The sequence below is a fragment of the Pleurodeles waltl genome, chromosome 3_1 (assembly GCF_031143425.1).
Source record: "Pleurodeles waltl isolate 20211129_DDA chromosome 3_1, aPleWal1.hap1.20221129, whole genome shotgun sequence".
In the NCBI taxonomy this organism is placed as follows: Eukaryota; Metazoa; Chordata; class Amphibia; order Caudata; family Salamandridae; genus Pleurodeles; species Pleurodeles waltl.
The window spans coordinates 1,902,686,195-1,902,702,324 of record NC_090440.1 but is presented as its reverse complement, the minus strand read 5'-3'; the positions used below and the strand labels follow the sequence as shown (position 1 = coordinate 1,902,702,324).

The window sequence follows — 16,130 nt, the reverse complement described above, 5'->3', positions numbered from 1 at the left end:
ATCAAGGTGCAGGTGTCTTCTGCAAACCCGTGCCACTAGATGAAAATGCAGAGTCAGGAGTCTGCAAGGGGGAGAAGATCTCCATCTCTGCAGTTGCAAAGTGCCACTAACAGATCCCCATATAAAGACCAAAAAGCAGTGGCACCTTGTGAATGGGTGGGTAAGGTATCATGCAGCAATCCAAAGTGTCGCGCAGGCTCTCATTATTCTAATGAGACTACTGGATTTCGAGCGGAAGAATCGCCTGTGGTGTGGGAGGCTCAGTACGACCCACTACAGGCGACACCTGCCACTACAATCCGGGTTCTGCTCTGGCTAACTAGCAGTGCCTCACCTCTACCCAAGGGCAGGGATGATTGGGCAGCCGAGCGCATGACATAACTGGTTTCTCAGGGAAGCCGTGGTCACTCAGGTCTCATCCGTTTCTCTCGGTTACATTAGTCTCAGATACACAATGACAAACAGAGGCAGTATATATTTCAATAACGCTTTAATAAAGCAACTGCATCTTAGTTAGCAAAGCGTGGACTGCAATAACCAGGACAATACAGCATGACAAGATTAAAATGGGGACAAGGATAGTAAAACATAAAAATAATGCTACCATATTGTCACTAGAGTCAACAGACTAATTCCTACCTAGGCTATGATAGAGCACAGCGTGTTAAGCATAGTATTCTGCCCTTCAGGTTCCCCTGGGAAAACATCATCCCCCATACCTGAGCAAAGGCCTGAAGTCTGTAATACAGCTGTAGCGAAGCGTTTGGTAATCAGGATACAGTCGTGGTTCTCTGGCTGGAATCTCCCTCTAACGTGTAAGGGACAGGGAAGTGTTTTTATAATAAAACAGCTGGTGTTCTAAGAAAATGTCCCTACGTAAGGATGTGTTTTTTCTATGAATGTCAGAGACTAAACTTATACCACGTTCACCAGCAACCTATCTTACTGCAGCCTTGGAAGAAGCACAGAGTGAGCAAGAATGTCTTGTTTGAGAACAGAGTGCTGGCCTAGGCAAAAACAGTCAGATAGAGAGAAAATAAAACAAGACCGTAAAAGTGGCTACTGTAACAATAGTAAGGCAAAGCTAAATAAATTATATCTTGGTTAAAGTGCACAGCGGCAGGTCTAGTATGTTAAATTAACGTGCATGAAGCTATAACTAAAATGGCTACACAACAAAAGGACCAACTGCTGTATATCAAATACTGAAAGAACCATAACAATATAAAGGCAACCATCCACCTAGTCGAAAAGACTACACTTAAGAACATTTCAGTGATTCTGCTGTCACTAGACACAGCAAAATCCTTTGATCAGCTGGGATGGTTGCTTTTATACCTCATCCTGCAACGAATAGGCATTGGCTTACGATTTCAAAATATGATCTTTTCCATCTGTGACAGCGCCCCAAAAGCTAGGGTCACTGTCAATGGCAGGCTATCCCAGGGCTTTAGGTTACAAAGGGCACTAGACAGTGGTGATCTCTATTGGTAGCGTTTGTGTGCCCTTTTTATACAGCCCATGGCCTGTAGTGTTCGGCACTCTGAAGAGTGATAGACATTAAATTCTCTCTGTATGCAGATGATGTGCTGCTGACTTTGGGGTTCCCTACAATTGTCCCATCCCACAGTATTGGCCCCTTTGCAAGCCTTCAAGTCAATTTCTGGGTTTAAAAAATAATTGAAATAAAATTGAGGTCCTGAAGCTAACTATGCCGGCAGAAGTAGTCCCTCTGCAAAGGGATTTTTCCTTCCCCTGGGCCAAGAAACCTATCAACTACCTGAGCTTGCGGGTTACCAGGATCCCAAGGTGTGCAGTTCCACTCCTATTTCTTGTTGTTGTTGTACTCCATATGCCTATACTTAAAATCCTCAAGCCACCTGATTCTATCACAGATGCACGGGATCAACATTATTAAAATAAATGTCCTTCTATGTTTAAGCCACTAAATGCCTCAGTTGCCACAATCCACAGGGTATGGAGCACTTTTAGAGAAAACCAGGGTCTGGTAACCTACCCTCAACATACACTCCCATTCATTATAATAAATATTTTACCCCTGCTGCAAAGGGCAATGCATTTCAGGAAAGAAGGGGGGAGGGGTGCAGAATCCTCACAAATACAGGGAGTGCAGAATTATTAGGCAAGTTGTATTTTTGAGGATTAATTTTATTATTGAACAACAACCATGTTCTCAATGAACCCAAAAAACTCATTAATATCAAAGCTGAATATTTTTGGAAGTAGTTTTTAGTTTGTTTTTAGTTTTAGCTATGTTAGGGGGATATCTGTGTGTGCAGGTGACTATTACTGTGCATAATTATTAGGCAACTTAACAAAAAAAAATATATACCCATTTCAATTATTTATTATTACCAGTCAAACCAATATAACATCTCAACATTCACAAATATACATTTCTGACATTCAAAAACAAAACAAAAACAAATCAGTGACCAATATAGCCACCTTTCTTTGCAAGGACACTCAAAAGCCTGCCATCCATGGATTCTGTCAGTGTTTTGATCTGTTCACCATCAACATTGCGTGCAGCAGCAACCACAGCCTCCCAGACACTGTTCAGAGAGGTGTACTGTTTTCCCTCCTTGTAAATCTCACATTTGATGATGGACCACAGGTTCTCAATGGGGTTCAGATCAGGTGAACAAGGAGGCCATGTCATTAGATTTCCTTCTTTTATACCCTTTCTTGCCAGCCACGCTGTGGAGTACTTGGACGCGTGTGATGGAGCATTATCCTGCATGAAAATCATGTTTTTCTTGAAGGATGCAGACTTCTTCCTGTACCACTGCTTGAAGAAGGTGTCTTCCAGGAACTGGCAGTAGGACTGGGAGTTGAGCTTGACTCCATCCTCAACCCGAAAAGGCCCCACAAGCTCATCTTTGATGATACCAGCCCAAACCAGTACTCCACCTCCACCTTGCTGGCGTCTGAGTCGGACTGGAGCTCTCTGCCCTTTACCAATCCAGCAACGGGCCCATCCATCTGGCCCATCAAGACTCACTCTCATTTCATCAGTCCATAAAACCTTAGAAAAATCAGTCTTGAGAAATTTCTTGGCCCAGTCTTGACGTTTCAGCTTGTGTGTCTTGTTCAGTGGTGGTCGTCTTTCAGCCTTTCTTACCTTGGCCATGTCTCTGAGTATTGCACATCTTGTGCTTTTGGGCACTCCAGTGATGTTGCAGCTCTGAAATATGGCCAAACTGGTGGCAAGTGGCATCGTGGCAGCTGCACGCTTGACTTTTCTCAGTTCATGGGCAGTTATTTTGCGCCTTGGTTTTTCCACACGCTTCTTGCGACCCTGTTTTGAATGAACTATTTTGAATGAAATGCTTGATTGTTCGATGATCACGCTTCAGAAGCTTTGCAATTTTAAGAGTGCTGCATCCCTCTGCAAGATATCTCACTATTTTTGACTTTTCTGAGCCTGTCAAGTCCTTCTTTTGACCCATTTTGCCAAAGGAAAGGAAGTTGCCTAATAATTATGCACACCTGATATAGGGTGTTGATGTCATTAGACCACACCCCTTCTCATTACAGAGATGCACATCACCTAATATGCTTAATTGGTAGTAGGCTTTCGAGCCTATACAGCTTGGAGTCAGACAACATGCATAAAGAGGATGATGTGGTCAAAATACTCATTTGCCTAATAATTCTGCACTCCCTGTATGTTTGAGGTCTCCATGTCTACGATATTCGGGCACCCCGAGAGGGACTGACCATTTGCTTATGGATTGGATATTTGGTAGGATTGCCCACTGATCTGCATTTTTGGGGAGTGAAAGGCGGCCTTATCCCAGGAGATTCTACTGCTTGGCTTGAAGCCCATTGAACTGGAAATAATTCCTAATAAAAATAATTGGCACATGGTGCTACAGTGCTGGGAGGCAGCTACGGTAATGATAGCCTTTCAGTGGCAGAATGGGAACAATCTGCCACTCACCCAGAGGTACTATAGGCTCATGGAGGGTTGAATAACAATATGAATGGTCCCCGACTACAATTTGCAGCTAAATGGAAGCGGCTGTAAAGAGTCATGCAAGGGTCCCCTGAGTACCATGCTTCCTCCTACTTGGAGTGGTCAAGATCTTTTTGATTGAGGATGGTGGGGGTGGGCTTTCCTGTTCAAGAGGACAGTAAATTATAGTACCTAGGATGAGGTCCCGAAGACGTGGTTCAGTGGATGCAAATTTCCATTTCTCTGTAATTTGTAGGATAGGTGGCTGTGATGTGTAATTACCTAGGGGTGGACAGGAGGAGGTGGGCATTTTATATTAATTGGTTTGAATATTAGTGTATTAGGTCTTCTTTTACATCTTATGTCACACTTCCAATGTCGCTCACCTGCATGTCATGCTCTGATGATGGTCAGCAACGTTTCATTTAGATGAACGTGATGGATTCGTTGTTGACATTTATGCTGGACAAGATGTAATGTTTTAGAAATATAAAATCTCCAATAAAATGACTTCCAAAAATATATGGGACACTGTAACATTTGTTTTGTATACAAAGGCCCTCCTTATGACATTGGCGGTAAATCCCACTTACTGCCATGCTGACTGCTGCCAACATACAGCCGCCGCAGCGGATTACCGCCACCCATATTATGACCCACACATACCAATCCGTCACTATACAAACACACACACAATTCTTCCAGCCCAAAGGTGATAAACTGGCGGTACCAAAACCCACACCATTACGCCAAGAGAACTATGCCCACAGCATTATGACCCACAAATCACTGCGGTGGACATTCAATGGCGCTAAACCATTGACTGTGCTCAAAGTACGCACACCCATACAAAACAACACCACATTGGACAATTTGAATAACACACACCTGACACGCATACACACACCACACCCGCACACCACTATAAAACACACACACAATACCCACAACCCTTTACCATTACAAACAAGTGCGACAAGAGAGATAGCAAAACCACAGACAAGACCACAGACACACACCACCATCACCTATACACCATCCACGCACCTCACATCACCCCAACACAGCACCCCACACACCCTCACCCACACCACCCACAATACACCCATGGCACCGCAATGACACACCAGGTTCTCTGAGGAGGAGCTAAGGGTCATGGTGGAGGAAATCATCCAGGTAGAGCCACAGCTATTCAGATCACAGTTGCAGCAGACATCCATTGCAAGGAAGATGGAGCTATGGTGGAGAATCGTGGGCAGGGTCAACGCCATGGGACAGCACCCCAGAACAAGGGATGACATCAGGAAGAGGTAGAACGACCTACGGGGGAAGGTGCGTTCCACAGCAGCAAGACACCAAATAGCTGTACAGAGGACTGGCGGTGGACCCCCACAACTAACAACATGGGAGGAGCAAGTCTTGGCAATCATGCGTCCTGAGGGCCTGGCAGGAGTAGGAGGAGGACTGGACTCTGGTAAGTCAACTCTCTATTACTATCACCCCCCCTACCTGCATGCCATCACATACTCCTACCCTTACCCTCACTCCCATCACTTCACCACCTCCCACACACCCCACCATCACAACCCACCGCTCCCAATACCAAGCCCTGCATGTAACACCAATGCACGGACCTCCATCACAGACCTGCATGGATACCCATCACTAAAGCATGCACATTAGAGAGAATCACCTAGCCCACAAAATCACTACTCACACAATGCAAAGCTGCCAGGGCAATAACAACAATACAGGGCAACACACACAGATAAGATGACACACAGCACAAGATGACACACACAGAAACAATAACACTGCATTTACATCCTCACAGGTCCCCCACCCAACGTCACCGGAGAGGAAGTGCCAGCAACTTCCAATCCTCCCCCAGAAGAGGCCCACAGTGATGACAGCTACTCTGGACGCCTGGATCTGGATGACCAACCTGGCCATCAGGGATCTCCGGACAGTCGGTAACCCAGGCACAGTCCCATACCACCACAGAGCCTCCCCCTCAAGAAACACCACCACAGTACCCACCCAGCAGCCCCATACCTCTGTCCCCAGGACACGTCAATCAGCAGTGTGTCCTCCACTACAGGGATCCCAGGCCACCCCACAAACACAGGACAATCAGGGACCTGGGGTCAGTGGCGGTGGGCACGCGGTTCAGGGGACAAGGGAAGCTGGGAGTACTACTGTGCGACAGGGGGGGGACAGGCCCAGGGAACCGACTCTCCAGGAGGCACTCACCAACATCCTGGGAGCATACCACCATTCCCAGGAGACATTGGGCCAGATACTGGACAAGTTGCAGGGGACCCAGCAGTTGCAGGAGGGACAGTACCTGGGGATCAAGGAGGACTTGAAGGACATAAACACCACCCTAGTCACCATTGCAGGGGTGCTGGCAGACATGGCCAACACCATGAGGGAGGCAGTGGCACACCACTGGGCCCCTGACACTAGCCAAAACGATGAACAGCCTTCCACCTCCGCTGCCGCTAGTGGACAGGAGGCCTTGCCACAGGAACAACAGGCCACCAGCACCCCACCCCCTGCAGAAGGAGAACCACCCCGCAAATGGTCCCTGCGATCCAGGCAAAAGCCAGAGAACATTGCCAAGACCCTGCCAGGAAATATGAGTCTCCTGAATGTCACCCTTGTGTCCCATTCTGTCACCCTGTCCACCTTGAACTGCTATTGCTTCACTTCCTATGCCCCCTTGGAAAATGCACCAGTGATACAAATAGACTAGACTATATCCTGGACTTTCCTCCATCATCACCCCAGCCCATTGCACATCCCTCTCTAATCAGTAGCACTTAAATAAACACCATTTGAATAAATACACGTATGGAGTCTGGCAAATCAGTTAACCATGTATTCGTTTAACAAGCTTTAAACACTGCAATATAACTGTACAGTACTGGATACATAGGAATGACCTGTAGTTGGCTGCATTCAACACACCAGGAGCGATGGTGGGACCCAAATATCTGAAAATAGAGATCCCAAAGGGTACAGTAAGTGGCCATATCAGTAGGAAAATCAGCCTGCCAGTGACAATGTCAAATACAAAACTGTCAATGTAAAGTGTAATTACAGTGTCTTACCTGTGTGTCATTGGAAGTACTGTCTTATAATAGCACTTCTGTTGTCCTCATCCTCATCCTCTGCCTCCTCATCTTCACTGTCCACAGGGTCCACTGCTGCCACATGCCCATCTCCAGCCTCATCCTCCTGCAGAAAAGGCACCTGGCGACATAAGGAAAGGTTGTGCAGCATACAGCATGCCACGATGATCTGGCACACCTTCTTGGGTGAGTAGTACAGGGATCCACCTGTTAGTTGGAGGCAACGAAACCTAGCCTTCAGGAGGCCGAATGTCCTTTCTATTATTCTTGGTGTTCGCCCATGTGCCTCATTGTAACGTTCCTCTGCCCTTGTCGTCGGATCCCTCACAGGGGTCAGTAGCCATGAGAGGTTGGGGTAACCAGAGTCACCTGCAAATATCAAGGGACAACTGGTAGACACACACTTATTCTTAGGGCTCACACCATACCCATACACCAACACCTACTGTGTGGGAACCAGGGCTCACCTATTATCCATACCCGGTGCCTCTGGAGTTTAGCCATCACATATGGGATGCTGCTATTCCTCAGGATAAAGATATCATGCACAGACCCAGGATACTTTGCATTGACATGGGAGTTGTACTGGTCCACCAAGTACACTATCTGCACATACATGGAGTGAAAGCTCTTTTGATTTCTGAACACCTGTTCATTTCTCCGGGGGGTGGGGGGGACAAGTGCAATATGTGTACCATCAATCGCCCCAATAATGTTGGGGATATGTCCCATTGCATAGAAATCAGCTTTCACTGTGGCCAAATCCTCCACCTGGGGGAAAACGATGTAGATGTGCATGTGTTTAATCAGGCCAGACAATACTCTGGTCAGCACTATTAAGAACATTGGCTGAGACATTCCTGCTGCCAAGCCCACTGTCACTTAGAAAGAGCCACTTGCCAGCAAATGGAGCACAGATAGGACTTGCACAAGAGGGGGGATCCCAGTGGGCTGAAGGATATCAGATATCAGGTTAGGTTACAATTGGGCACACAGCTCTGTGATTGTGGCCCTGTCCAGTCTATAGGTGAGGATAATGTGCCTATCCTCCATTGTTGCCAAGTCCACCAGGGGCCTGTACACGGGGGGATGTCTCCATCTCCTATTCATCCGCAGCGGTTGCAATCTAGGGGGCAAACAGTGAGTAGCTGGTCAGTATTCCATATTTCCAAACACTACACTGCATTGCATGTTGTGACTGACACAATATTGATGTATAGGCCCAAATGGTGCCTATGTGTACTGTGACGCAGTTAGGTGCCATGGCCAGCGCCCACCCCACCTGAAATGGCGTCTGCCTGTCCTGTATGGAGGGACAAGTGGAAATGAGGTAATTCCGTTGACGCTGTGCGCCGTTGCAGGCGGCGGTCGAAAACCGCTGTGCAACTCCTCATTGGATCCCATTGGGCGCTATGGGTTACAGTGGGCAATGGTGATGTACACCGGTGGTGATGGTACGCACCGCCGCGGCAGTGACCACCATTTTCTATCTGTTCACCCACTTCACCTTCCTGACCTTCAACACGAGAGGACCTACACTGCAAGTGCTGCTGTGACCTGTGTCTGGAACCGACCATGGCTCGTGTGACTGAGGAAAGGGCCCCTGTCTTCATCGCTGTGGAGTTGGAGAGACTGGTGGATGGGGTCCTACCCCAGTACTGAGTGCTGTATGGGCCTCCAGACCAACAGGTGAGTACACTGTGAGCACGATGCATAGGGCATGAATGAATGGAGTGCTGTGTGTGAGGTTGTCATGTGTGGGTGGGAGGTTTGGTGGAAGGGCCCTGAGCTGCGTGCTGCATGTATGGTGGGCAATGTCTGTGCGTAAGGGGATGGGATGGCTATGGTGGGACATGAGTGTAACAGGCCGGACGGTCTGACTGATACCTTTTGCTATGTGTATATTTCTGCAGGTCAGCTCCCACCAGAAAAAGGGTTTATGGCGTGCCATCACCAAGGACATGCAGACCCTGGGGGTCTATGGCAGGCAGAGCACCCACTGTCGCAAACGGTGGGAGGACCTGAGACGCTGGGCAAGGAAGACGGCGGAGGCCCAGCTATGGATGGCCTCCCAACGAGGAAGGGGTGCCCCTCGAACCCTGACCCCCCCTGATGGCCCGCATTCTGGCGGTGGCCTATCCGGAGCTGGATGGGCGCTTGAGGGCATCACAGCAGCCACAAGGGGGTGAGTACAGTTTCCCAATATACTAATTGCGCGTGGTGGGGTGGTCTCCGGGTGGGGGATGTGGGCCTGTGGGTTCCCCTAGGCGAGGCCGGACATTGCAAGGTAGGTCCCATGTTGGGCAGGGTATGAACCACCTCCAACCAAGCTAGTAGGCATCCACTACTGGGCAGGGGTCTGTGGGTCTCAGACATGCTGTTAGGTATTACTGTCCATGGCCTGGTGACTAGCATTGTGACTGGTAGTGCAGTGTGGAGTGTGGAGTGTGGAGTGTGGAGTGTGGAGTGTGGAGTGTGTGTGTGTGTGTGTGTGTGTGTGTGTGTGTGTGTCTCTCACTCAACGGTGGTGTTGTCTCTCTCAACGGTGGTGTTGTCTCAGCCACTGACCAAGTGTATCCTTTGCCCCCCCCCCCCTTTTTTTGTTTTGTCGCCCTGTCCTTCTGGGCATTAGCATCATCTGGCGGAGGAGCAGAGGCACTAGTGACGGAGGGAGCTGCATCCCACATGGCCCAGGAGACCGAATCCACTGACGGTGAGGGCACCAGTGGAATGGAGGGTGAGGGGAGCACCACAGCAGAGACAGGAAGGGACAGTTCGGACAGTGATACCTCCTCCAATGGAAGCTCCCTGGTGGTGGTGGACACCTCTGTGGCCTCCCCAACTACAGGTACAGCCGCCAACCCCGTACCAGCACCTCCCTCCCAGCAGCCCCTCAGTGTGTTTCCCGTGCCCACTCACCCAGGAGGGTGGGCATCTCCTTCGCCCCAGGCAGTTCAGGCCCTGCCCCAGTTAGCCCTGCTGCCCTGAGTGAGGAGGCTATTGACCTCCTGCGATCCATCTATATTAGGCAGTCAACCAGGGGCTGGCAGGCCATTTGCAACAAACAAGTGCATTCCTAGAGGGCATTCACTCTGGCATGGTGGCCCAACAGAGATCAATCCAGGCTCTGGCCTCCTTTCTGATGGCAGCCATTGTCCCTGTATCTAACCTCCCCCGTCCAACTTCCTCTACCCAGTCCCATTCCCCTCAACCCCAACCTTTCCCAATCACACAGGCAGACCAGCATGCACCCAGGACAACACACAGGAGTGGTTCAGGCAAACACAAGCACCACACATCATCCCACAGGCACTCACACAAACACCATCCAGATGCAGACATACCAGCATTCACTGCCTCCACTGTGTCCACCTCCCTCCCAGTTGCGTCTCTACTCACACCTGCATGCACTACATCCTCATCCACTACTCCAGCACGCCTATCACTACACACCCCTCACTGGCAGTCACCACCCCCACATCCATGCACACGTCCCCTGTGTCCTCTCCCACTGTGTCTGTGCCCCCTCCTCCCAAAGTACACAAACGAAAAGCACTCAGATACCCAACAGCCATCCACCTTACAACAGCATCCAGCCCATGCACCTGCACCCAAACACAGCAGACAGACACCTCCTACAACCACTTCCTCTTCCTCCACTCCCAAACCTTCACCCTATTCCCGCCCCAATGTCACTAAGAAGCTTTTCCTCTCTACCGTTGAACTGTTCCCTACCCCTCCCCCTGTCCTTCACATCGGGCCAGGGTGGTCAGAACCCAGGTGAGCACCTCAGCCACCCAGTCCACGGCCACAGTAGTGTCGACGACTACTGCAGGTGGGAGAGGATCCCAGGAACCAGCCAGCAGCACAGAAAGTGTGTCTGCACAAGCTGTGAAAGGGAAGAGCAGGAGGCACCACCAGCGGCGAAAGGGAAGGGCAAGGGGCCTGCACCTGCAGGCAGGAAGGACAGAAGGCCTTGGTGCTGGGACTCATTTGGAGCCCCCACCACCAACCATAGCAGTTCAGCCGTCCGAGGCTGCAGGGGAAGGGCTGGAGCCTACCCCCACCGCTGCCAGCACTACCACGAGCACCACTGTCAGCAGCAGCAGCCCCAGTGGGAAGCCGTCCGAGGCTGCAGGGGAAGGGCTGGAGCCTACCCCCACCACTGCCAGCCCCGACACCAGCCCCACCACTGCCACCACTGAGCAGCCGTCACCGCCAGCGGCCAGTGTGTAGTCCTGCCTCCATGGGCTGTAGTGCGTCCTGGACCCTGCAAATCCTGTAGGTGTGACACCCAGGTGAGAGACTGTGAGCTTGCACTCCCCAAGATCTGCATCACTGGGCACAAATCCCCCTTAAGAACAAGTGGAAGAAGCCATCCACTCACCGCATCCTTCCCAGGATGAAGCACACAGGGCGCAATGCCCCCTCCAGAACCAGTGGAAGAAGCCATCCACTAGAGAGACTGTGGCCTTGCACTCCCCAGGACCAAGCAGTGGGCAAACCACCCACTAGAGAGACTGTGGCCTTGCACTCCCCAGGAGCAAGCAGTGGGCAAACCACCCAGTAGCAAGACTGTGGCCTTGCACTCCCTAGGACCAAGCAGTGGGCAAACCACACAGTAGAGAGACTTTGGCCTTGCACTCCCCAGGACCAAGCAGTGGGCAAACCACCCACTAGAGAGACTGAGGCCTTGCACTCCCCAGGACATGGCACAGGGCATGTATCCCCCTCCAGGACCAGTGGTATTGTACCATCTTCCGGCTGAGGTGCCCCCCCCCCATTCCCCATTCCCCTGAGGTGCCTGTGTATTTTCAACCTGATGCCCCTGCAGTATTCTCTCCATGTTGTTGCAAGAGTGATGTGGGGCCTTGGCCTATGTGATATGGCCCACGGACATTGAGGACTGGGCAGTGTCCCTACATTTGTAAATATGTATATACGTTTGGATTTTGATGGACTTATTCATGTTATTTTATCGTATTACACTCACCTTCTTCAAATCATTTTGTCCTTGCATTATTCCTGGGGGTGTGTAGGGGGGGGACTATGTATTGTTACTGCATCTGGTTGTGTGTATGGTGTTGGGGGGTGGGGGTGTTGCATGTTGCGTGTGTGTGTCACTCTCTTCCCCCCCCCCCCTTGTGTGCTAGGAGGCACTACTCACCGTGGTCGTCTTCGCAGGCGTTGCTGCTCATAATGCAGGAAAAGGTAGACAAGGATCGGGAAAATGTGCAACTCGGGCTCCATGGCGATGTGCTTGTTCCCTGAGTCTCGAGAGGTGAGTCCTTTGACTTCTATGTTCTGTTTCCGCTGTGCTTTTGATGTTGTTGGTACCGCCCCAGAAAAGGTGGCGGATAGGCCTGTCATAATACAGTGGGCGGTACATTGTCTTCTGCCTAGCTGTTGGTGGTTACCACCATGGTGCTTGTTGCTACCGCCGTAGCAGTCGGTGTGTTAAAGTGGCTGTCTGTCTGAGCGGTTTCCGCTGTGGTCATAATTCCTTTTTTTGTACTGCCGGCCTGTTGGCAGCATTACCGCCACTTTATCACCGACCACCAGGGTAATGAGGGCCATAGTCTTTTGGAACATTCTTTTGGTCCACTTATTTGTGCCTTATGTGCACCACTGTATTAATTATTTGCCATTTCTTATTTTTTAATGTGCTGTGGTCCACCAGTTCTATGTTACTTTCATTATTCACCTGCAGCATGCACCAACATATTAATCATATCTAATTTGCGAACCAGAGATCTGGGCATATTTTATATTTATTATATTTTGCTTTACCTTCTTTTAGTAAGTTGTAGGTTTTGGTTTGGATCAATGAATCTGCGAAGTCTGTGAGTACAGTAACACACACAACACAACAAAGTTATATTTTGGATAAGTGGCCTACCTGTGTCAGGGCACTGGCAGCAGAGTAACCTCAACCTCTCCATTCTTCATGGCCTGCAATCACTGTTCATATCCCTACCACGGCTGCTAGCTCAAGTGTCAACTTTTCAAAACTGTTGCAATCCGATTCCCTGCTGTTAAGAAAGTGGGAGAAGGAGTCACCTACTCTTTTAACTTGAATGTTTAACCCTTCAGATTGTCCACAAGAACACACCAGGTACCTTGTGCAATTGGATGCGCTGCTCTGTTCATTATTCTGAATACATTAATTAAGACCAGAGAAGGGATTTCCGCCTTGCCTTCTAGATTCTTCTGACATTTTTTTTCATCATATTGAGTGCTTTACATTCTTAGCACATGGCAGATCACTTTAATGGAGATTATTTGAATCATTAAAAAGCAGGAAGCATCTCCTTCTGTGTACTAGAGAGACTATGATTCACTATCTCGTTTCTTAACCCAAGTGGGGCAAGGCAACTTATGTTCCAATTTTCAAAAAGGGGTACAGGAATCTTTCAGTGTGTTACCACCCAATTCCCTTACTGGACAGTACTATCAAGGTCATATTACAAAGGATGGAGGAGTAGGCAGAGGAGAAGATTCTCTCCAACCTCCGGGTTGGGAATGGTGGAACAATGCCTGAACTTACATCTCATAACTAGAAAATGGGCAAGAGAGGGTGGGTCCGTTCATTTGGCCTGCATGGGCCTCTCCTGTGCCTCTGACATGGTTTAACAATTCAAATTGTTAAATATAATGGATGAGCTGAGTTTAAAAAAAAGAACTGGCTGACTTACTGCGCCGGCTGCACTGGCACACATCGGCCAAGGTACGTTAAGGGACAAACATTGAACTTTCAGCTAGAGTCATTTCCAGAGAAGGGGTTTGACAGGGCTATGTACTGGCCTCTTTTCTTTTCCTCATTTATATAAATGGTTTGGCCAATATTTTAGGCAGGGAAGGGAAAGATGTGGCTCAAATTTGTAACTTCCAAGTCCCAATACTTCTTTACGCAGATAAAGCAGTGTTAACTGCCAGAACAGCTAATGGCCCGCAAAAGCTTCCAGATGCTTTTAGAATGTTTATGAGTGACCTTGTCTTATGAAAACTAAGACATTTGATAGTGATGGGGCAGAAGTAGCCAAAGACCACAATTGTACTTACCTGGGTATTCCCTTGATGCAGCTTCCAATCTGAAATTTTTACTTAATTTTAGGGCCCACCAATTTCAAAGCTCAATGACACAATTTTTCATTTTGCTTTTAGACTAGGGTATAAACCGATGAAGGAACTAGTGCAAATTTTTCAAAAGCAAATGTATCGCAATAGGGAATTATGACTCTGGAATATGTACATTCTGAACACTTGCAAAAGGTCGAAAATACCTTTTTTACGAAGGATGTTGTCAGTCCCACAATCTTCTTCCACTTTAATGTGTCATTCTGAGGCTAGTGTGGGATATGTGAAGGGCTGTGATAAACCAAGCCCCTTGTTGATATTGCTGAGGGTGTGGAGAAGCCTGAGGCAGCACTCACAAGAACTACTATCTTCCCCGGGGCCCTCCCGCGCCTCCAGGAACCATTGTAAGATAGTAAGCTTCAAAACCTTGGCCCCTATTGGATGCATCATGTAGGGATTTGGCTCTGTATATACTATTTCAAAGTAAGAAATAGTGTGCACAGAGTCCAAGGGTTCCCTTTAAAGGTAAGAAAGTGGCAAAAAGAGATAATTCTAATGCTCTATTTTGTGGTAGTGTGGTCGAGCAGTAGGCTTATCAGAGGATAGTGTTAAGCATTTGTTGTACACACACAGGCAATAAACGAGGAACACACACTCAAAGACTTACTCCAGGCCAATAGGTTTTTATATAGAAAAATATATTTTCTTAGTTTATTTTATGAACCACAGGTTCAAGATTTACAAGTAATACTTTAAATGAAAGGTATTTCACTTAGGTACTCTAGGAACTTTGAATAATCACAATATCATGTACAGTCTTTGTAAAAATGGCAATAAGCTATTTTAAAAGTGGACAGTGCAAAAATCAACAGTTCCTGGGGGAGGTAAGTAAAGGTTAAGTTCACAGGTAAGTAAAACACTTACAAGTCTCAAAGTTGGGTCCAAGGTAGCCCACCGTTGGGGGTTCAAGGCAACCCCAAAGTTACCACACCAGCAGCTCAGGGCCGGTCAGGTGCAGAGGTCAAAGAGGTGCCCAAAACACATAGGCTTCAATGGAGAACAGGGGTGCCCTGGTTCCAGTCTGCCAGCAGGTAAGTACCCGCGTCCTCGGGGGGTAAACCAGAGGGGTTTTGTAGGGCACCGGGGGGGACACAAGCAGGCACAGAAAGTACACCCTCAGCGGCACAGGGGCTGCAAGGTGCAGAGTGCAAACAGGCGTCGGGTTTCAGATAGGAAGTAATGGGGAGACCCGGGGTTCTCTTCAACGATGCAAGCAGGCACAGGGAGGGCTCCTCGGGGTAGCCACCACCTGGGCTAAGCAGAGGGTTGCCTGGGGGTCGCTCCTGCACTGGAGTTCGGTTTCTTCAGGTCCTGGGGGCTGCGGGTGCAGTGTTGGTTCCAGGCGTCGGGTTCCTTGTTACAGGCGGTCGCGATCAGGGGGAGCCTCTGGATTTCCTCTGCAGGCGTCGCTGTGGGAGCTCAGGGGGGTCATCTCTGGCTACTCACGGGCTCGCAGTCGCCGGGGAGTCCTCCCTGTAGTGTTGGTTTTCCGCAGGTCTAGCCGGGGGTGTCGGGCGCAGAGTGGAAAGTCTCACGCTTCAGGAGGGAAACGTGAAGTCTTCAAAGTTGTTTCTTTATTGCAAGAAAGTTGCAGATTGTTGAACAGGGTCGCTGTTCACAGGAGTTTCTTGGTCCTTGGTTGCAGGGCAGTCCTCTGAGGCTTCAGAGGTTGCAGGACCCTGTTGGATGCGTCGCTGTTGCAGTTTTCTTCAAAGTTGGGAGACAGGCCGGTAGGGCTGGGGCCAAAGCAGTTGTCGTCTCCGTCTTCACTGTACGGCTTCAAGTCAGCAGTCCTTCTTCTTGTTAAGGTTGCAGGAATCTAGTTTCCTAGGTTCTGGGGAGCCCCTAAATACTGAATTTAGGGGGGTGTTTAG

General features: G+C 49.1%; 1 protein-coding gene across 3 annotated transcripts in view; it reads right to left on the bottom strand.

The window, feature by feature from the left end:
* Nucleotides 1-16,130, bottom strand: part of ALS2 (alsin Rho guanine nucleotide exchange factor ALS2) — an 895,474-nt gene that overhangs the window by 738,853 nt on the left and 140,491 nt on the right. The window lies entirely within an intron of this gene.